The following is a 22,587-nucleotide window of genomic DNA, read 5'->3' as shown; positions in this document are numbered from 1 at the left end:
ATTTTCATATCAACTGGTGTCAGAAAGTTATATAGATTTGTAAATTACTTTTATTAAAAAAAAAAAAAAAAAACTCCAGTTTTCCAATACTTATCAGCTGCTGTATGCCCTACAGGAAGTAATGTATTCTTTCCAGTCTGACACAGTGCTCTCTGCTGCCACCTCTGTCCATGTCAGGAACTGTCCAGAGCAGGAAAGGTTTTCTATGGGAATTTGCTACTGATCTGAACAGTTCTTGACATGGACAGAGGTGGCAGTAGAGAGCACTGTGTCAGACTGGACAAAATACACCACTTCCTACAGGACATACAGCAACTGATAAGTACTGGAAGACTGGAGATTTTTAAATAGATGTAATTTACAAATCTATAGAATTTTCTGACACCATTATGGAGTTCCCCTTTAACAATAAAAAGACTCATGACAAGTCATCACATGTTTGATTGCAGTTACACAACAAGCTATTAGATTTGGTGTCGGAAACTGGGTGTTATAAATTTAGATAAATGATAAATTTGATAGATTTGTATAAATCGATGAAAACCGATAAAATCTGCTTGTTGCCTCTTTATCCAACATTAAATATTGATGATTTCCAACATGTAAAAGAGAAGAAATCAGCTGAAGAGCGAATCCTTCTCCCATCGCTGTATGCAGAGAAGCATCCTCGGCCGGGCGGGCGGCATCTCACGGCCGCAGCCGTCACATCCAGCACATGTGCTACAACCTGACCTCTAGTGGCCGATCATTGTCTACATTATGCTGTTTACTACGCTTGAAAAATCTTCGGCTCTCGACATCTGTTAGAGGCGACGTCTGTAAATATCGACTGGTGGCCAGGCCGTAAATAGTCGGTGATTTATAGACGTTTGATATCGGGAATATTATGACGAATTATTGTCAGCGTTACTACTGTATAGAGGAGAATTCTGCGTCGCTCTCCTGTATCCGGGACAGTCGGCTCCTACATTATGCAAGATTTCTATCGCTCGGATGTTATGTACTATGCAGAGCTTTCAATCCTGTGGAAAGATAAAAAAAAACAGAAAACCTAGCGCTATGGGCAGGAATGGCGCGTTCCAACATGTAGATTAACATCTACCTATTATCCTCCCGGAACACGGAATGTTTTATGTATTCACTGCCATTTATTTCTATGCTGTGATGTGGAGCGGGGGATGAGATGTCGCCGGCAAAGTCATCCGTCCCTCAACCTTCACAACATTCGTCTTACGGTGGAAGATCTCACTTGTTCATAGGAAAAAACAAATCACTTCTCGGCTTCAAATATCCCGGGAGCGTTTGGCCTCGGCCGCCTCTTTCCTGCTGGTTATGAAGCGGCATCCGCTTTAACCTCCATAGAAAACTTACTTTACTTTGACCCCTTTGGCGTCACAGACAGTTTAAGAGTCAAAACTTTTTTTACGCTTTTTTTTTTTATTTTTTTAAGTTATTAGAGCTGTAGGGGAATTTTTTTACGCTTTTTTTTTTTTTTTACAGGAGAAATTGTATTATTGGCCCTATTCACTGCGCCATAGAAAGAGTCGAAAAAATTTAAAGAAAAAAAATAAAAGGAATAATAAACAAACCAAAAAAAATCAACAAAAATCACAAATAAACAAAATATATAATTTAACAAATAATAAATGAATAAATAAATGATCTTCAGAAACCCCATAGAGAAAGAAGGAGTTTGGTTGTGGATGGTCCATGCTGTTTATTCATTTTGGGGACAATTTTGTCCCTGTTGTCCCAGTGGTGACATCCTCCCCCCTCCCTCCCCTACACACACACACAAACACCCCCACTGACCGGCTTGTGATCCCCTATGCTGTAAAAAGATAAACATGGCTGCTTTCTAAAAAAAAAAAAAAAAAAAAAAAAAAAAAAAAAAAAGAATAGAAAGAAAGAATTAACAATACCCCTGTCCTCAGGTTTGCTCCATATACTTCAATAGAACTGAGCTGCAATACCCCATACAAGCTAAGGACAGCTGTGGTGCTGTTTTTGGAAGAAAGCTGCCATGTTTTTCTAATCCTGAATACTCCTTTTTTCTCATTGGAGCTGTATACCTGTTCTTAGCAGGATGAATTGTAGTTGGTATAACTTTAGTGTTTCTACAGATGCAGCCGCTCTCAGACTCTCACCACTTATTACCTTACTGTATTATATGTTCCTATAAGACAGTGGGTCTGACAATATACCAGACTCCATGCCTCTTTATTGACGTGTCTGTTGCTATTTTTTTCAGTCTCACTACCCTATGTGATCAGTAGGGGGAGCAGTCACTGGTATAATAGTAATATATTGCTATATACTGTACTTTTACCAATCTCATATCATAGCCTATATGTTTCAGAGGGTGGACCAATATAAACATTGTATTACAATACTGACAACTTCAAATCCAACCATTAACCCCTCATATATCACTGTCAATGCTGTACCTTCCATCTGGAGGGGACTCCTTCCTACTGTCACCCCATCAATGCTTTTGTTAGAACAGTAGTATGAAGGAATGGAGGAAGATGCCTGGTCTGATGGATCATGTTACATTATGTGGACGGCTGGGTCCGTGTGCGTCACTTACCTGGGTAGGAGATGGTGGGGGCAGGTGTGATGGGCAATGTTCTGCTGGAAACCTTGTGTCCTGGCATCATGTGGATGTTACACCTACCTACCATTGTACAAATCAAGTTGCCCCTCCATGGCAGCGGGACCCCATAAAGCCAGGGGATAATACCCTGGGGGTCACACAGCAGACATTGTAAAGGACAAAGAGGTCAAGATGGTAACCTGGCCTCCAGATTCCTCATATCTCAACCAGATCTATCATCTGAGGGATGTCCTGGAGAAATAGATAGATAGATAGATAAAATACAGAAGGTGCAACAGCAACCCACAGGTGCAAGGGCTTACCGTATATACTCCTCCCAGCGTACACACAGTAAACACCCGCTCTGTAGATATTAAAATATAAATTTTTTTTTGAAAAAGTGAGGATTTTAGCAAACTATTTGATCAAACAGAGTGTACCATGTCGCCAACGTTAAGGCGTCCTCAGAGACACGGTCCCTACTCTAGTATATTCACACTAGCAATGGCCTCTCCTGGGCTGAATAAGCCTACAACTGGGCAGATAGGAGCCAAATGATCTCTTTTATAGCAGCCTTGGGACATGGGTGGAGTGCAAGCCAACAGGAGGTAGCCACACCCCCCACATTCAACAGAAAAAAAAGGGAAATTTGGCAGCACATCTATGACTCTGTTCACACTGCAGGTTGCACGCTGCTTGTGGCTTAAGTACAGACAAAATACAGAAGGTGCAACAGCAACCGACAGGTGCAAGGGCCTACCGTATATACTCCTCCCAGCGTACACACGGTAAACACCCGCTCTGTAGATCTGCCCAGTTGCAGGCTTATTCAGCCCAGGAGAGGCCATTGCTAGTGTGAATATGCTAGAGTAGGGACCGTGTCTCTGAGGACGATTTAACGTTGGCGACATGGTACACTCTGTTTGATCAAATAGTTTGCTAAGATCCTCACTTTTTCAATTTTTTTTTATATTTTAATATCTACAGAGCGGGTGTTTACCGTGTGTACGCTGGGAGGAGTATATACGGTAAGCCCTTGCACCTGTCGGTTGCTGTTGCACCTTCTGTATTTTTTCTGTACTTAAGCCACAAGCAGCGTGCAACCTGCAGTGTGAACAGAGTCATAGATGTGCTGCCAAATTTCCCTTTTTTTTTCTCTTAGATAGATAGATAGTAGATAGATATATAATAGATAGATAGGAGATAGATAGTAGATAGATAGTAGACAGATAGATAGATAGATAGATAGATAGATAGATAGGAGATAGGAGATAGGAGATAGATAGATAGGAGAGAGATAGATAGATAGATAGATAGATAGATAGATAGATAGATAGATAGATAGATAGATAGATAGATAGATAGGAGATAGATAGGAGATAGATAGATAGATAGATAGATAGGAGATAGGAGATAGATAGGAGATAGATAGTAGATAGATATATAATAGATAGATAGGAGATAGATAGTAGACAGATAGATAGATGATAGATAGATAGATAGATAGGAGATAGATAGGAGATAGATAGATAGATAGATAGATAGGAGATAGATAGATAGATAGATAGATAGATAGATAGATAGATAGATAGATAGGAGATAGATAGATAGATAGATAGGAGATAGATAGGAGATAGATATATAATAGATAGATGGGAGATAGATAGATAGCAGAGATGAGCGAATACGATTCGGTCGAGTAGGTATTCGATCGAATATTGCTGTATTCGAAAGATTCAAATTTAATCGAGTAGTGCGACAAATATGCGGGAAACATTAGAATGCCCTCCCATCGCACTTGGCACTTTTTTTTAATCCAATCACCATGCCGGGAGGCTGTGAGGGACCCTGGGAGTACGCACCCAGCGTGAAAACGGCGTCTACCCTCATTGGATGGCTGAACCACATGACCTCGAATTTTAAATACTTGGCTCCCTCCTCTCGACCGCAGATGAGCTTTCAACCTAGTCAGGGAGAGATCTTGCAGCAGGGAAAGATAGGTTTTAGTAGCGCTTGGGTTAGGCAGGATTACTACAGAACCCAAAAGTCCTTGTCAGGGCTAAGATCCAGCGAAAAAGTCATCTCTGAATCCAAAGCTTCTCAGTGCTAAGAAATAGATGATATAACAGCAGCAGCATCAGCAGGTGGATTCATTCCAGTACCCTGTGTGTACAAGTGACTTATAGTGTCCCTGTTTAACACCACTAAGGGCACATTATACATATTGCTCTAGTAGCCCACTAAGGGCACCTGATATATACTGTTTCAGTAGCCCAGTAAAAGGCACGTGATACATATTGTTCCAGTAGCCCAGTAAAAGGCACGTGATACATATTGTTCCAGTAACGTTCGTACAGCATTACGCGTAATACGCGCGAATAACATGACACTCAGCGGATGCACATTGAAATCATGTATGTAAAACTGTGCAAGAAATACGAAGGAAATGTGTGAACATTGCCATAAATGTTCGTAAAGCGTTCGCAAATATTTTTTCTTCTCAACTGCAGAGAGTGGCATTATACTGCGATTTTGGGGTGTTAGGTGGAGCAAGGCATGCTCCCCCTAATGTCCCAGTGTCATTCTGAAGGTGTTTGCATCGTTTAGGGAGGTTTTATGAGGGACTTGGTGACCTCCAAGTGGTCGAATTTTGATTTCCAAGTGCCGCAAAAAATTTTTCCCATAGACTATAATGGGATGGAATAATCGTTCGAATAGTCGAATATCGGTGCTCATCTGATAGATAGATAGGAGACAGATAGATAGATAGATAGATAGATAGATAGATAGATAGATAGATAGAAGATAGATAGATGATAGATAGGAGATAGATAGAAAGATATATAGATAGGAGATAGATAGATAGGTAGATAGGAGATAGATAGATGATAGATAGATAGGAGATAGATAGAAAGATATATAGATAGGAGATAGATAGATAGATAGATAGATAGATAGATAGATAGGAGATAGATAGATAGATAGGAGATAGATAGAAAGATATATAGATAGGAGATAGATAGATAGGAGATAGATAGATAGATAGATAGATAGATAGATAGATAGATAGATAGATAGATAGGTAGATAGGAGATAGATAGATGATAGATAGATAGGAGATAGATAGAAAGATATATAGATAGGAGATAGATAGATAGATAGATAGGAGATAGATAGAAAGATATATAGATAGGAGATAGATAGAAAGATATATAGATAGGAGATAGATAGATAGATAGATAGATAGATAGATAGATAGATAGACAGATAATAGATAGGAGATAGATAGATAGATAGATAGATAGATAGATAGGAGATAGATAGATAGATAGATAGATAGATAGATAGATAGGAGATAGATAGATAGATAGATAGATAGATAGATAGATAGATAGATAGATAGATAGGAGATAGATAGATAGATAGATAGATAGATAGATAGGAGATAGATAGATAGGGGATAGATAGATAGATAGATAGATAGAATGATAGATAGATAGATAGATAGATAGATAGATAGATAGAGATAGGAGATAGATAGATAGATAGATAGATAGATAGGAGATAGATAGATAGATAGATAGATAATAGATAAATGACAGACCAATAGATAGTATTACACCTAATCTGTCCATATAATAGTTTTATTTGCCATTACTAAACCTGTGTCATAGATAATGGAACAGAACAATATAAAAAGTTCCCTCCTTAATCCATGTATAGATGACCTAATTACTAGAGAGAATAAAGAAAAGAGAGAAATAAGAGAGGCGCCGAGCGTAGAAGCATTAAATGTAAAAAAGAGAGAGGTGTTTGGAACAGAGTAACAAACAAAAAGGCAATGAAATCCAGCAAATTCCTGAGGGTAGCCATTAAAATCCCATAGTGCGTGCATTAGGTATATGGATGGATAGAAGTTAAAGAAGGAACATTTAAAGGAAAGCATAAAAAGATCTCATTCGGGCTGGCAGGAATGGAGACGTACAAAACATATCTTGTTGACACCAAAATGCTTCAAGGAAAAAAAAAAAATCATGCGGCACGAGGCTCCGTCTGCCAATTAGACCAAGTCCAAACACCACCATGAGGATACGGGAGGCAGAAGTCGCGAGTGAGACGGGATTTAGTCAGCCGCCATGCAAAGGGGGTAATAAAAGGAGAGCGTGATCAATGCGAGGGGCTCTCTCCGCCCTCCGTAACTCTTTCTTATAGCTCTGCAGAATGTGGGTTAAAGGCAATTTCAAAGTCAGCAGAGTATAATAATGCATGGTATAATGGTGCAGCTGCTGATATCAGTCACTCCTATCTATATACAGCATGGAGGTTGTGGTTTGAAGCAGTAATAGGTGTGTGGGGGGGGAGGGGGCAGATGTTTTTTGGACCAGGGGTAGGGAATCTAGGCCCTCCAGCTGTTGCAAAACTACAACTCCCATCATGCCTGGACAGCCAAAGCTAAAGCTTTGGCTGTCCAGGCATGGTGGGAGCTGTAGTTTTGCAACAGCTTAGAAGCCAAGGTTCCCTACCCTTGTTCTAGACCAGGGGCCCTCAACTGGTGGACCGCGGAGGCCAGCTGTCCGGACCCCTGCTGCAGCTGCAGCACTGACAGAGAGGGAGTTACTGGCTCCCTCCCTGTCAGTCACCGCTCACTGGCCGCAGCGGTCACAAGAGGCCGCTCGCTGTCTCTGGTGTCGGCGCTTGAGTGACGTCACTGCGCCGACGCCAGGGCAAGGGGAGAGTGGCCTCTTGTGACCGCTGTAGTGCGGCCTCAAGAGTGAAGAGAAGAGGAGACGCACGGACCCAGGTGAGTATGTGTTTTTTTTTTAATGTTATATGCTATATGGAATGGGGGAGCACAGGGTGGGCTATATACTACTGGGGAGCACACAGCAGGGATCTTTATTAACTGGGGGAGCACACAGGGGGTCTCTATACAAATGGGGGAGCACATAGGGGGTCTCTATACAAACGGGGGGGGGAGCACACAGGGAGTTTCTATACTACTGGGGAGCAGAAAGCGGACGGCTATATACAACTGGGGTAGCGCACAGAATGGCTAAATACTACTGAGGGAGCACACATGGGGGGCTATATACTACTGGGGAGAGCATAGGGGGACTATATACTACTGGAGGAGCAATAGGGGGACTATATAAGGACTGGTGTTAGAGAACAAAATGCCAGTTTTCCCACTAATAAGCATTAATTCTGTATGTAAATAGTTCAACGATGTTTGTGAAAAGTAACAAAAAACACGTTTCCTACTGATGTTCAGCTCGGACCGTCACCTGACAATAGATCCCGGTAGGTGGACCTTCACTAAAAGTTGTTGAGTACCCCTGACCTAGACCCTAGACAGTCAGGCTCTGCTAAGCAAGTCTGGCCTAGTTTAGTGGTAATAGACTATTAAAGGGGTACTCCGGAGATTTTTTTCATTTTTAGTCATTATAATCAACAGGTGTCAGAAAGTTATGCAGATTTGTAATTTACTTCTATTTAGAAAATTCAAGTCTTTCAGTACTTATCAGCTGCTGTATGTCCTGAAGGAAGTGTTGTATTCTTTCAAGTCTGATACAGTGCTCTCTGCTGCCACCTCTGTCCATGTCAGCAACTGTCCAGAGCAGGAGAGGTTTTCTATGGGGATTTGCTACTACTCTTGACAGTTCCTGACATGGACAGAGGTGGCAGCAGAGAGCACTGTGTCAGACTGGAAATAATATACCACTTCCTGCAGGACATACAGCAGCTGATAAGTACTGGAAGACAGAAGTAAATTACAGACCTATACAACTTTCTGACACCAGTTCATTTAAAAACATAACTATGGATACAAACAGGTTGTGGCAGTAATGTGCACAACCCCTGATAGAATCCAATGGGGGTCGGGCGCATTATGGTTATGGCGTGTTTGTATCCATACACACCCAAACTTTTATTTGCAAAGTGGAATTCTCTGTTGATCAGCGGTGACAGGTACACTTTAAATGGGCACTGTCATTTTTAAATGTTTTTGATATGTTAGGCTGGGTTCACACTGCATTTTTGCAATCCGTTTTTTTCATCCGTTTTTTGCAAAAATGGATTGCAAAAAAACGGATGCATTTGTGTGCATCTGTTTTGATCCGTTTTTCCATTGACTTCCATTATAAAAAACGGATCAAAACGGATTTTTTTGACGGACACAAAAACGTTTGCTGATACTATTTTTTTGTCCGTTAAAAAACCGGATCCGTTAAACGGATTGAAAAAACGCAGTGTGAACCCACCCTTATTGTGATTTACTTAAGGTCTTGTTTGGTCAAAATCCAACTGATCTCAACAATGAGCCGGGAGAAGGGCGCACTTAGTGCATCCTCCCCCAACTCTGTGTCATGTGATCAAGACAAATGCGTAATATACAGTAAGTCTATGAGGCTACCTCTCCTATATAGACATTGAGTAAAGAGAGCTGCAGCAGCATCTCCCCTCTCTCCCCGCTCATTGGGGGTGAGAATGGCAGCTATGCTTTGTACAGTACCTAGGGTACTAATGTATGTATACTACTATGTATGTATATACTATGTATCCACATAGGCCATTACAGCCAATCAGCACCAAGCAATTGCATCACAGTGATGGGAGGGATCAGAGCCTGGACAGGTGTATCACCCAGCATCCAACTGGCAAGATGCTGCAGTCACTACTGACTGGCAACCAGGGGGCTGAAAAACTGGGATGAGAGTTATCTCCGATCCCAGAACCTACTGTATATTATACAGCCAGAACCCTCTATATATGACCCCATTTTATCAGTGGGAAGGGGTTTATGGCATATTGGCAGTCATTAAAGGGGGATTCCAGATATATAAAATGTTTTATATGGTGCTGGGGTCGCTATGATGATGATAATAATAATAATAATAAAAATAAATCACTGCTTTACTTACAACGTCATCACTGGTTGCTGATACTACTATAAAAACAGGATGTGAACACAGCTCCAAGGTGCTTTATGAATATTTGAAGTCTTTACCTGAATTCACATGTATTTTTTTTAGAGTGTTTTTTTTAAGTTTTTTCTATTTTAGAGTTTGGCACCAAAATAGAGCTGAAATTCACAAAAACCCTATCAAATTTAGATTTTTTTTTAACATCTTTAACAGCACAGTTTACAGGCAGAACCTCACCTAGTAAGTGACATGTCACTTCTTTTCATACATTAAAAACACATGGTTTTCACTTGTTTTCACCTTTAAAACCACACTGATTTTACCTGTATAAACATGCCCTAAGATTTATGAAAAGGAGAGGAAGCAAGCAGGCACTATGCTATCCTGTTTGCGTTGTGGGGGTTGGCAATTCATATTAAAGGGTTATTACAGCAGAAGTAATGTTATTTATTTATTTATTTTACATTTCTTCTATAAAGTTAAGTGGCTTTGAAATATAACTTTATTAAAGAAAATGTATACGTGTTTTTTTTTTTTTTTTTTTTTATATTTTTACATTGAGTGGCAGCAATAAGGGGAAGCACGGTCCATCTGCTGCCACCAATGGCTGGGTCAGGAACTGCATAGATGCTTGAGCCCTTATCATTACAGAGTAACATATGTACCAATACTCAGACTCCCCTGATGTCTATATAATATATGTTACCATTAGAATAGACATTACACTGGGGGAGCTGTCCGTGTCACTAGTGCTGAAGCTTCTCCTGATGTCTATGTAATATATGTTATCATTTAGGGTGCCTTCACACCTACAGGATCCACAGCGGATCTCACGCTGTGGATTTGCAGCAACATCCCCTCCGGATCCAGCCCCATTGATCCCTATAGAGCACATACTCGCAGCGGGATTGACATCCCGCTGTGAGTATGTGCTTTAACCCCCGGCTGCCCGCAGTACGCCACCGAGAGCATACATTACCTGCATGTCAAGGCTCACGGCTCCAGTCTCGCTCAGCCAATCAGTGCTGCCGTCCACTGCACAGCGGATCTTGCTGCTAATCCGCAGCGTGAGATCCGCAACGGATCCAGTAGGTGTGAAGGCACCCTAAAATAGACATTACACTGGGGAAGCTGTCTGTGTCACTAGTGCTGCAGCCTCCCCTGATGTCTATATATTACATGTTACCATTAGAATAGACATTATACTGAGGGGAGCTTTCCATGTCACTAATGCTGAAGCTTCTCCAGATGTCTATATAAAACATGTTACCATTATAATAGACATTACACTGGGGGAGCTGTCTGTATCACTAGTGCTGCAGCCTCCCCTAATGTCTATATAATTCATGTTACCATTATAATAGACATTACACTTAGGGGGGAGCTGTCTGTGTTACAAGTGCAGCAGTCTACCCTGATATCTATATAATATATGTTACCATAAGAATAGACATTACACTGAGGAAGCTGTCTGTGTCACTAGTGCTGCAGCCTCTCCTGATGTCTATATAATACATGTTAGCATTAGAATAGACATTACACTTTGGGAAGCTGTTTGTGTCAGTAGCGCTGCAGCCACAAAAGTTTTGCAGAATAAACAGTAATTGACAGTTATCTCTGCTCACTCTGCTACACTGTGATGCGGCTGCAGCACTAGTGACACAGACAGCTTCTCCAGTGTAATGTCTATTCTAATGATAACAAGTATTATATAGACATCAGGGGAGGCTGCAGCACTAGTGACACAGACAGCTTCCCCCCCCCCCAGTGTAATGTCTATTCTAATGGTAACATGTATTATATAGACATAAGAGGAGGATGCAGCACTAGTAACACAGACAGCTCTCCCCAATGTAATGTCTATTCTAATGGTAACATGTATTATATAGACATCAGGGAGGCTGCAGCACTAGTGACACAGACAGCTCCCCCCAGTGTAATGTTTATTCTAATGGTAACATGTATTATATAGGCATCAGATGAGTCTCAGCATTACTAAACTGCTTAGAGCAGTGCTAGTGATATATAACCGTGCCATGACCCAGGTTTGAGCAACTCTGCAGTTCTCATTGCTGCCATTGTTGGCAGAAGAGGGGCCCTATACTGCAGCTAATCAATGTAAAAATGTTAAAGGGAATGTGTCATAAAAATGAACCTTTTGTTTAAATACTATAGTGTTTTTATGTTAAACATACTTTTAAAGAAATGTTGGTGACCCCCCCCCCCCCCCCCCCCACACACACACACACAGATTTCATTCTCACTACTGGGGCTAAAACTGAGCTGAGACTTCCTGTTGTGTCTGTGATGATAAGAGGAGGCTGCTGTAGAGTGATCTGTGCAGCAATGCAGCATCATGTGACACCAGTAGATAGAGGGGACAATAGCAGCTCTATGTGGAATGACACCGAGCACGCTCAGTAATTTATCACTTTCATCTCAAGGGAACAGACTCTGTCTGCTATTGTCTATGCACATAAGGCTTGACGTAAAGCATGTCACTAAGTGTTGTTAGAAAAAGCTCAGGCAAGATGGCCGCCCCCATAACAAAAAAATTAAATAAAAAAATGACAGTAAAAAAATAGAGGATAAAAAAAAATATAGATTAAGAAAAATCTAATAAGTATAAGAATATCTAGGCGACACATTCTGGTTGTGGTCCTGGCGCTCCGCTCAGAAGTATGTCCTCCAAGATGAAAGGGAAGCCGGTCCGTATCAGGAGCAACACAAAGGGGGCAAACGTCCCCTGCACACCCAGTCCAATAGCTTTCCTTATGTTATTACATCAAGCAGCTATTGGACATCATGTGCAGGGGGGGAGGGGGGAGGTTGCGTGCACATAACGGTCCTGACGGGCACCCGTCCCCTTTCTTCTGAGAAGGCGTACTTCCGAGACAGCAAAGGGGAAGAAGTGGAGCGCTGGGGAGGGGAACAGGTAGGACTTTTCCTGCTCCCTGGATAACCCCTTAGAGAAAAGAGCAAAATAAAGTTATATTACAATTTGTATTTTTCCTGGCAGAAACCCCCTTTAAATGGGGTGTATAGGGTAATATTGCTATTGCATCCAGTCACATACATACAGTCAGAATACCCCTTTATATGGGGTATTTAGGTTAATATTGCTATTGTATGGATTTACATACATAAAGTCAGAATACCCCTCTATATGGGGTATATAGGGTAATATTGCATCCAGTCACATACATACAGTCAGAATACCCCTTTATATAGGGTATATAGGGTATATATGCTATTGCATCCAGTCACATACATACAGTCAGAATACCCCTTTGTATGGGGTATATAGGGTAATTTTGCTATAACCAGAATATCCTTTTATATGGGGTATATAGGGTAATTATGCTATTGCATCTAGTCACATACATACAGTCGGAATACCCCTTTATATGGGGTATATAGGGTAAGTTTGCTATAACCAGAATATCCTTTTATATGGGGTATATAGGGTACTATTGCTATTGCATCCAGTCACATATAAACAGTCAGAATACCCCTTTATAAATCCCATTTACATGCAGTCCTGCTAGGACTTGACAGTTCATTGACAGGAGAATGCAGAGCAATTATTCCAACCCAACATAGCGCCCCCCCTGGACAAGTGAAGTACTACAATCTGTACAGTATACAGAATAAGAGGACCCCTTTACAGACAGGGATTCCCTTATATCAATCCAGACTTTTCCAATCCCTTAAAAAAAAAAAAAAAAAAAAAAGGGGGAGAATGTTATCTTTAAGAAAAGAAAAAGTTCCAATGAAGTTGCAGCCATCTGATCCATCAGCAGCAGCCAGGAGCCTGTGCTCAGCCTGACACAAGGAGAGAGAAAAAAGTCAGACTTCCCAATTCTCCAGTCAAATTACAAATGGAGAGATTGTCGACCTTAATATGTTATGTGGCAGATAGTTTGCTGCTTTGACAGCTGATTACACCTCAGAGAAATCTGCCCCCCCCCCTCCTTACTGCTCCCCCCTCCCCACTTGTCATGGTCTCTCCCAGACTGCTGGGGCTCCCAGTGCAGACTGTGCAGGAAAGCATTGATGTCTGTCTGCTTCTCCCCTCTCTCTGTGCCCATATGACCAGCAGCCACTCCATGTCACGTCACCAGATCGGCTGAGCATTATAGTCACTGAGCATCCTGGGGGGGGGGGGGGGGAGGGGGGGCTATAGCAGCTCATGCAGCACCAGCCATTGCTTGCAGATTAATGAAAAAATAATGAAGCATGATGTGCAAAAATAATACAAGAAAAACCATAAAAAGACTCCTCCATCCAGGGTGTAATGCAGCAGCATTGTATCAGGGCTGCAGTGTGGGGACAGGAGCCAGGGATCCTCTGGCAGCAGCAGTCAAGTGCTACAATTGTAACATTACAAGATGATGAGATACAATGGTTCCATACAATCTCACCACAACACAAAAAGAAGAGCCAATGGGGAACCTCGTTCTGTTAGGATACAAAAGGTAACAATATTTGTAAATAAGGGAATCATAATATTTACCAATTCTTGCAACATTGTATCAATCCATAGAAGCCAGGGAGACAAAATAGTAATGTGGCTATGAGTCAGGGAAAAGAGGGAGAGAAGAGGAAGATGACTGAGCGAAAGAGAAGAGGAAAACACCAACATACCAGGAGAGGGAGGGATGGAGAAGAGGAGAAAAGTAATGAGAGAGAGAGAGGAGAGGAAGGATTGAGGGAGTATAAGAAGGGAATAAAAAAAAGGAAAGAATGAGGTAGGGGAGGAGGGAGGAGGAGAGACACAGCTCACAAGAAGGACACAGCCAGTGAGAGGCGCCCAGCTGCACAGAAAAGGGAAAGCATTGGATGAGAAATTGTTATACACAAACCACCAAGCAGAAAAGGTGCATCACCTATCATCCTCCTCCAATATCCAGACTAAGAGAGTGTGTGTGTATGAGGGCACAGAGCTCAGGGCTGGAGACCTGGACCTGGAGATACATTAGGAGACACTGGAATGCTCGACACTTCCCATAGGACAATCCCAGAGAACTCCTCATCCCTCTGGCTGGAGATCACAGACAACTGCTGGGCTGGACTTTTACCTAAACCAGTGGAATGATATCCAGAGACAAGCAGTGACAGGCGAGGGGGGGATCCTATGGTGGGCCAGGTAAGGGCTAGGACATGGCTCTCACATGTGATGGATTGCTGCCATATGAGACTTTACTTAAAGGGATTGCGGATGGAAAGGATGACAGGAGGCTTGTGCATGCTGGGGAAGGGGGTGGTGGTCATGCATGTATAGGAAGTTCAATAGAGGGGGGCTGCTTGGGTTTGAGCAAGTTGAGGTCTGTCTTATGGAGTAGTGTTGGTTGGAGTGATAGTCATATGGGCTGAGTAATAAGAGACCTAAGGTGGGTACTGTAACTAGTATGTTGGTTGGTTGAACAGGTGTCTTGGCATTCAACAGGGGGTGCCTCTCCTGAATCCTATAGAATTTATGGGGTTTCCCTTTTATGGATGATATGGGCAAAGTTTGGCTGGTGGTAGTGGATGGCGTAGATTGTTTGGCTGTAGTCGGACGGTTACTATGGTTTTCTTCCTTTAGTACTGATGCTATTTAACATTCGGTTGTGATTTGGATGATCGTCATTAATAAGAAGTCTAATTCCAATGCGGCTGTAAAAAGGCGTAAGACGCTTCGCCGTATCGTTCGTCACATGGCGCTTTACATCACGGTGTAATTTTCTTCTTCAACCTTGGCCGAGAGTCATTCTATCAGCCAGATAATGATAGTAATGATACCTGGCGTCAGTGAGTGGCAATGTTGTCAGCTGTTTAGTATATATATATATATATATATATATATATATATATATATATATATATATCATAGAGAGGTAGCAGAGCTGAGTTTGTCATGTGGTTAAACTGAGAGAGGGATCATGTAGCCTCTGTGCAGGTCAATCTTCTGCATAAGGTTAACCCAGGGCTGTCATTGCAGACAGGTCAATGACATGTTCAGCTCTGCTACATCCGTACGTGTTGAAATGATAACTTTCCGTCCATTGTTGTCACTTTTGTACGCTGTCGGCTGCTCTGCATTCCTCCATAGTCTTTACTTTGAGAACAGGAATGTGTCACATACTTGTACACCTGACTACTACGGTACTGTACATCTGTGCCTGGTGATACGCATGATATCCATGACCGAGCTATATCTATATCCATAGTATATTGTATATAAAGTGTGCATATAGGTGTAGTGTGTAATATATATATATATATATATATATATATATATATATATATATATATATATTGTTTTACGTCATCACATTAAAGTAGTTGACTACTACTCCCATCTTTCATTGTGAAATTCCTGAAAGAGCCGCTCAGTGCCGGACACCAGAGTACACCACGCATCCTGCCTGGATAAGTGACACTGTATACCGATATATATATATATATATATATATATATATATATATATATATAAATATATATATATATGTCTATCAACAAAGTTGTACAAAGTTTCCCAGATAACAGGGCTATTCCACTATCATATTTGTTATATACTGTAGATCAGACAAAATGAACAATTTTTGCAATTTACATTAACACAGTGTGGTGCCATCTAGTGGTCGGACTATATAGCAATGTGCTTGTCCACTTGTTGAGCTAAATGCTGGGGGACACACATGCTCATTCACTCAGCCCAGGTCTCTGTATAATCCTCTTCAGATAATAGAAATAGCTCTTACAGACCCTGCAAGTACATGGTAGAATACTCGAGGTGAAGAAGGAAATATACAGGATATACAGGAAATATACAGACAGCTGCCAGAGGTAGTTGAAAAGATGCCTTCTGCATAGAATGTACACACTATAGTGTTTGCTGCCAGAGGGGGAAGGAGGAAAACCTCTGCAGTATAAGACATAGAAAGGCTCCTTCCATAGGGGATATAAGTAGGGACTATATCAGCAGCTGCCAGAAGGAAAGGAATAAAACCTCTGCAGTATGAAACTATAAAGCGCAGAAGACTCCACCCATAGGGGATATAAGTAGAGACTATATTGGCAGCTGACAGAGAAAAACTATACTATAAGACAGCACAGAAGACGCTACCCAAAGGGAATAGTGTCACTAGGGACTATATTGCTGCCAGAGGGGGAAGGAGCAGAACATCATATTGGTTCATATTGGTATAGCTGAGAAGTCTCCATCTATAGGGGATATTGTCATTAGGGACTATATTGCTGCCAGAGGGGGAAGGAGCAGAACCTCATATTGGTTCATATTGGTATAGCTGAGAAGACTCCATCTATAGGGGATATTGTCATTAGGGACTATATTGCTGCCAGAGGGGGAAGGAGCAGAACCTTATATTGGTTCATATTGGTATAGCTGAGAAGACTCCATCTATAGGGGATATTGTCATTAGGGACTGTATTGGCAGCTGCCAGAGGGGAAAGGAATAGAAACTCTACAGATCATATCAGTAAAGCTGAGAAGACTCCTTCTGTAGAGAAATAAAGAAAGAAGTGTACAGTGAGCTGCCAGAGGGGGAAGGAGACTGATATTATTCAGAGCCTGCCCTCAGCAAAAAAAGTTATAAAAAGGGCATTTTTATACTAAAAATAGTGTAAATAACAGCTAGTAACAACATTCCATGGCATTTCATATGAAAGTAAGTCATGGATTCTAATGAGTATCTCTCCATTGCATCTACTTAACAGGTTATATTTTGGGCCTAGGACCAAACCCCCAACCCCCAACCAGACTCCCCCCTACCCTGCTTTTCTTGGATACAAATGAAGTTACTGGCATTCTAGTTGGGTAACAGTGTAAATCATGGTGGGGACTTTTGTACTGCAGAGGATCTGCTCTTTCCTCCCTTACAGAATAGCGGTCAATTACATGCTATTGTTTATGATCACCTCCTTAAAGGAATAGTATTGTGACCAGTATGCACCCAGAACTGTGCAAAGTCCCGGACCTCACATTTTAAGGAGACAGTGCCACCCTTGCCTATGGTTTATGTCTAGTATTGCAACTTAACCTCAGTCAAAGGTGCAATACCTGGCACAACCTTTAGACAAGAGTGGCGCTGAAAAAAAAAAAAACTTTTAAAGTCTAAGTAAGTGGTGTTCTACCCCATATGACCCATCAAGCCATTCCAGACAGGCCTTTTAGAAGAGTTTTTTTTGGAGAAAAGCCGCAAATGGTTGTAAGCCTGACGGGGGCGATGAAGGAATCCTCCTCAGCATGTGACATGGTAATTTTTGTGCTGTGTGGCCATAAAATATAAATGACTTTTTTAATAGTAGCGGCTCATTCATGTTGTTTAGTAATAAAAGGATTCCGTTTTGCGAGTCTCCGGGGTTTTTGCTGAAGCAAAAGTCAAAATTGCAGTGAAATTTAATAGAGAAATAACGGTTTCCAATTACATCGGAAGCTTCTAATTTTAACGGGATGAGGAATGATTAATTCCAGATTCAGCACCTTTTTTTTTTTTAAGAATTTCATAGAGGTTTATTGAACTAGTGTTAACTGGAATTACAGCTTATACTACTTGAAGGACTGCGGGTTAACCTACTACTTGCAAAACTACAACTCCCATCATGCCCTGAGAGTCTTAAAGTTAAAGTTTTGCAACAATTAGACAGCCACATGTTAATGGATTGGAAAACCATAGCTGCTTTCTTTCAGAAACAGCGCCACTCTTGTCCTAGGGTAGTGTGCGGTATTGCAGCTCAGTTCCATTGAAGTGAATGGAACTTAGTTGTAATACCACACACAACCTAAAGCCAAGGGTGGCACTACTTTAAAAAAAAAAAAATCCTGGAATATCATTGTGCACAATACCATTGCAACTCATAGAGAAGTTATCCCAGTTATTGCAAAACTACAACTCCCATCATGCCCTGACAGCCAACGCTTGTCAGTACATGATGGGCGTTGTGATTTTGCAACAACTCAGGTGCCACCAGTCGTATATCCATGGTGTATAGTAATCATAGCATTCAAAAATGCAGCTCCAATAAAGTGACAATGTCAGCTCTGCTACATCTATATGATTTGTATTGACCTTTACACCTAGGACGTAATTTCGTAACCTCTTCCATCTTATATTCTAGGAAAACTGATAAATCTCAAACTCCTTTGAGACATTTTCTACCTCTATAAGTATCTACTCCCCCCCCCCCCCCCCATCATAATTGGTGTTTTCGATATCTAACAAGGTGTGTAATACTCATATCAAACACTAGAGGGAGGATATTCTCCTTCTTTCTTTCTTTAGCACAAGTTTTTCCAAGGAATAAAATAAAGATTCCAGGGAATGATTGTAAAACTGGCTCGGAACTGTACTGGTATGTTTTACATGAGAAGCTGAGCTGAGTTTTGTCGTTGTAGCAGAGCTGAGTCGTCAATGATGTTATTCACCTTTTTCATATTAGAAATATGGCAGTGACAAACTCGGCTCTGCTACCTCTCGGCAGACTGCTGTTTCTCTTCTTCCCAGTATAATTAACACTTATAATTAAGAGGCGATCGGAAGAACCGCAAAGTATCCAGAAGCTGCGGCTATGCGTCTCCCATCTGTTCTAGATCCAGTTTATTAATCAGGAAAAAAAATGGGAATTTAGATTATTTGCATAAGAAAAAAAAATGTCACTTACTATGAATAGTGATATTTCTAATCAAGCAGAATGCAGATGAAGGGGGTTGTAGTGATGCAGATGAAGGGGGTTGTAGTGATGCAGATGAGGGGGTTGTAGTGATGCAGATGAAGGGGGTTGTAGTGGTGCAGATGAAGGGGGTTGTAGTGATGCAGATGAAGGGGGTTGTAGTGATGCAGATGAAGTGGGTTGTAGTGGTGCAGATGAAGGGGGTTGTAGTGATGCAGATGAAGGGGGTTGTAGTGATGCAGATGAAGTGGGTTGTAGTGATGCAGATGAAGGGGGTTGTAGTGATGCAGATGAAGGGGGTTGTAGTGATGCAGATGAAGGGGGTTGTAGTGGTGCAGATGAAGGGGGTTGTAGTGATGCAGATGAAGGGGGTTGTAGTGGTGCAGATGAAGGGGGTTGTAGTGGTGCAGATGAAGGGGGTTGTAGTGGTGCAGATGAAGGGGGTTGTAGTGGTGCCGATGGAGGGGGTTGTAATGATGCTGATGGAGCGGGTTGTAGTGGTGCAGATGGAGGTGGTTGTAGTGGTGCAGATGGAGGTGGTTGTAGTGGTGCAGATGGAGGTGGTTGTAGTCATGCTGATGGAGGTGGTTGTAGTGATGCAGATGAAGGGGGTTGTAGTGGTGCAGATGGAGGCGGTTGTAGTGATGCTGATGGAGGGGGTTGTAATGATGCTGATGGAGGGAGTTGTAGTGATGCAGATGGAAGAGGTTGTAGGGATGCAGATGTGGGGGTTGTAGTGCTGCAGATGGAGGGGGTTGTAGTGGTGCAGATGGAAGGGGTTGTAGTGGTGCAGATGGAAGGGGTTGTAGTGCTGCAGATGAAGGGGGTTGTAGTGATGCAGATGAAGGGGATTGTAGTGATGCAGATGGAGGGGGTTGTAGTGCTGCAGATGTGGGGGTTGTAGTGCTGCAGATGGAGGGATTTGTAGTGATGCAGATAAAGGGAGTTGTAGTGATGCAGATGGACAGGGTTGTAGTGATGCAGATGGCGGGGGTTGTAGTGATGTAGATGGGGAGGGTTGTAGTGCTGCAGATTGAGGGGGTTGTAGTGATGCAGATGAAGGGGATTGTAGTGATGCAGATGGAGGGGGTTGTAGTGCTGCAGATGTGGGGGTTGTAGTGCTGCAGATGGAGGTATTTGTAGTGATGCAGATAAAGGGAGTTGTAGTGATGCTGATGGAGGGAGTTGTAGTGATGCAGATGGAGGTAGTTGTAGTGCTGCAGATGGACAGGGTTGTAGTGCTGCAGATTGAGGGGGTTGTAGTGATGCAGATGTTGCCCTTGGGTGTGGTGCAGCCTTTGTGGTGGTGGAGCGACGGTTCAGGTTATTGACTCGCATAAGTGCATTCGATCTAAACACTAAACTTGTCATATTTTATGACCTTATGGAAGCGCAAAATCATCAATAATCCTGTATACAATTACACAATGTATAATTACACGAAACCCTGACCAACAGCCCTCTGGGTACGGCCAGAACTCTCTTACTCAGTGTATGGAGGTTTACCCAGTCATATACTTTACTATATATACGGGTTGTGGAGGAAAGAAGCTTTTTTACATTTGCTGAAACAGCGCCACCTTCATACTGTAGGTTGTGTCTGGTATTGCAGGTATATGAAAATTATTGCTACATGGCTACTGATTTCTACTTTCTGACATGATTCAGGTAGTTCCTACAGTGGAGTTGGCAGATCCATCTGTAAAATAGGCCGTCCTAGCCTATAGCAGGTGTAGGGGACCTGGCGCTCCAGCTGTTGCAAAACTACAGCTCCCATTATGCTTTGGCTGTCCAGGCATGGTGCGAGTTGTAGTTTTGCAGCAGCTGAAGAGCCAAGGTTTCTAGCCCTGGTCTAAAGGGTTGTACCAAATGTGGCCACGGTCATTCACACCCATCTACAGCTCAATCCTACATGTTTCAATGGAGCTGAGCTGCAATACCAGACACAACCTGGAGACAGGGGATGGCGATGTTTTTGAATGAAAACAGAACAACACATTTTATTGATGGATCTTCGACCCCTAAAGCAGTAGCCGTCTGAACCAAATTTAAATAACTATACAGTGTTTCTACCTGCCCAGTGCTGCCCCTGGATTATAACAATTTTCTCTCCAGTCTGACACAGTGCTCTCTGCTGCCACCTCTGTCCCATGTCAGGAACTGTCCAGAGCAGCAGAAAATCCCCATAGAAAACAGATGGAGGGAACTGCTGTGGACAGTTCCTGAAATGGACAGAGGTGGCAGCAGAGAGCACTGTGTCAGACTAGAGAGAATACACCACTTCCTGCAGGACATACAGCAGCTGATAAGTATTGGAAAACTTGAGATAAATAGTGGTAAATTACAAAACAATATAACGTTCAGAAACTAGTTGATGTGAAAGAAAAAATAAAACAACTGAAGTATCCCCTTTAAGCCTCCCTTTAACTACCTTTGCACCCATAGGTTTAACAATAGGGTTGCAACTGCATTAAGGAGCCTAAAAGGTCATTTAAAGGTGTTTTCCATTAAAACAAGGATAGGTCACCAATCGCTGATCAGTGGAGTACCAACAATTAAAGGGGTTATCCAGCGGTACAAAAACATGGCCACTTTCCCCCCTCTTTTGTCTCCAGATTGGGTGGGGCTTCAAACTCATTTCCATTGAAGTAAATGGAGCTTAATTGCAAACCACACCTGAACTGGAGACAAGAGAGGGGGAAAAGTGACCATGTTTTTGTAGCGCTGGATAACCCCTTTAAGCTGTTCAGTGGGGCTTCTATTGCCGGAAGCAGTTGGCTCCATTCACTGCATAGTGGCCATCTTTGGTTACTGCAGCTCAGCCACCTTTCACCTAGCATGCTCGAGGTTCGCTCATCTCTAGTCAGGAGTTTGACACCTGCCCTCTAAGTGGAGTGTTACATTACCAGCAGTGTGTAGAGTTGGGAGGGCATACATGAAGGGCAGTGGAGTGTTTCACCTATACATGCCTCTATGTGACCCCCGGTGGTCAATATGTAAATTGCAGCTTATCAAGGAGTTTTCTAGCATCTTGTATCTTCCTCTGTACACTACAAAGACTTGTCGTAGATCATCAAACAGGAAGACGGCAGCAGAAATCAGGCAGCTCCAGCATATAAAACAAGTAAGACCCAGGGGAGAAGGTGCGGGAAGATAGTAAGTTATATGCTATCTGTTGGTGTAAATAAAACTTCATGACATCTTCATTGTGTGGGTTCACGGGAGTCCGGCGCTACAAGGGGCTCCAAGACCTTTAATATGTTGTAGAGGCGTCTGGGGAGCTGTAAGTCAGCTTCATCTATATGGAAGGATGTATGCGGCAGGCAGCGCCGGCTTACTAGCCCTGCAGCACATGTACTAGCGAGAATACTGCAACCAATAAAGGCTGAA

General features: G+C 42.2%; 1 protein-coding gene across 1 annotated transcript in view; it reads left to right on the top strand.

Annotated features, from left to right (window-relative positions):
• The first annotated feature begins 14,344 nt into the window (after nucleotides 1–14,344).
• The window catches only part of CNTN5 (contactin 5), a 948,473-nt gene continuing 940,230 nt past the window's right edge, over nucleotides 14,345–22,587 (top strand). The window contains exon 1 of the mRNA XM_069969612.1: nucleotides 14,345–14,671. The gene's annotated coding sequence lies outside the window, so the exon portion shown is untranslated. The remainder of the gene's footprint in view (nucleotides 14,672–22,587) is intronic.

Source organism: Dendropsophus ebraccatus, chromosome 5, assembly GCF_027789765.1.
Source record: "Dendropsophus ebraccatus isolate aDenEbr1 chromosome 5, aDenEbr1.pat, whole genome shotgun sequence".
NCBI lineage: Eukaryota > Metazoa > Chordata > Amphibia > Anura > Hylidae > Dendropsophus > Dendropsophus ebraccatus.
This window is presented reverse-complemented; position numbering and strand designations above follow the sequence as displayed.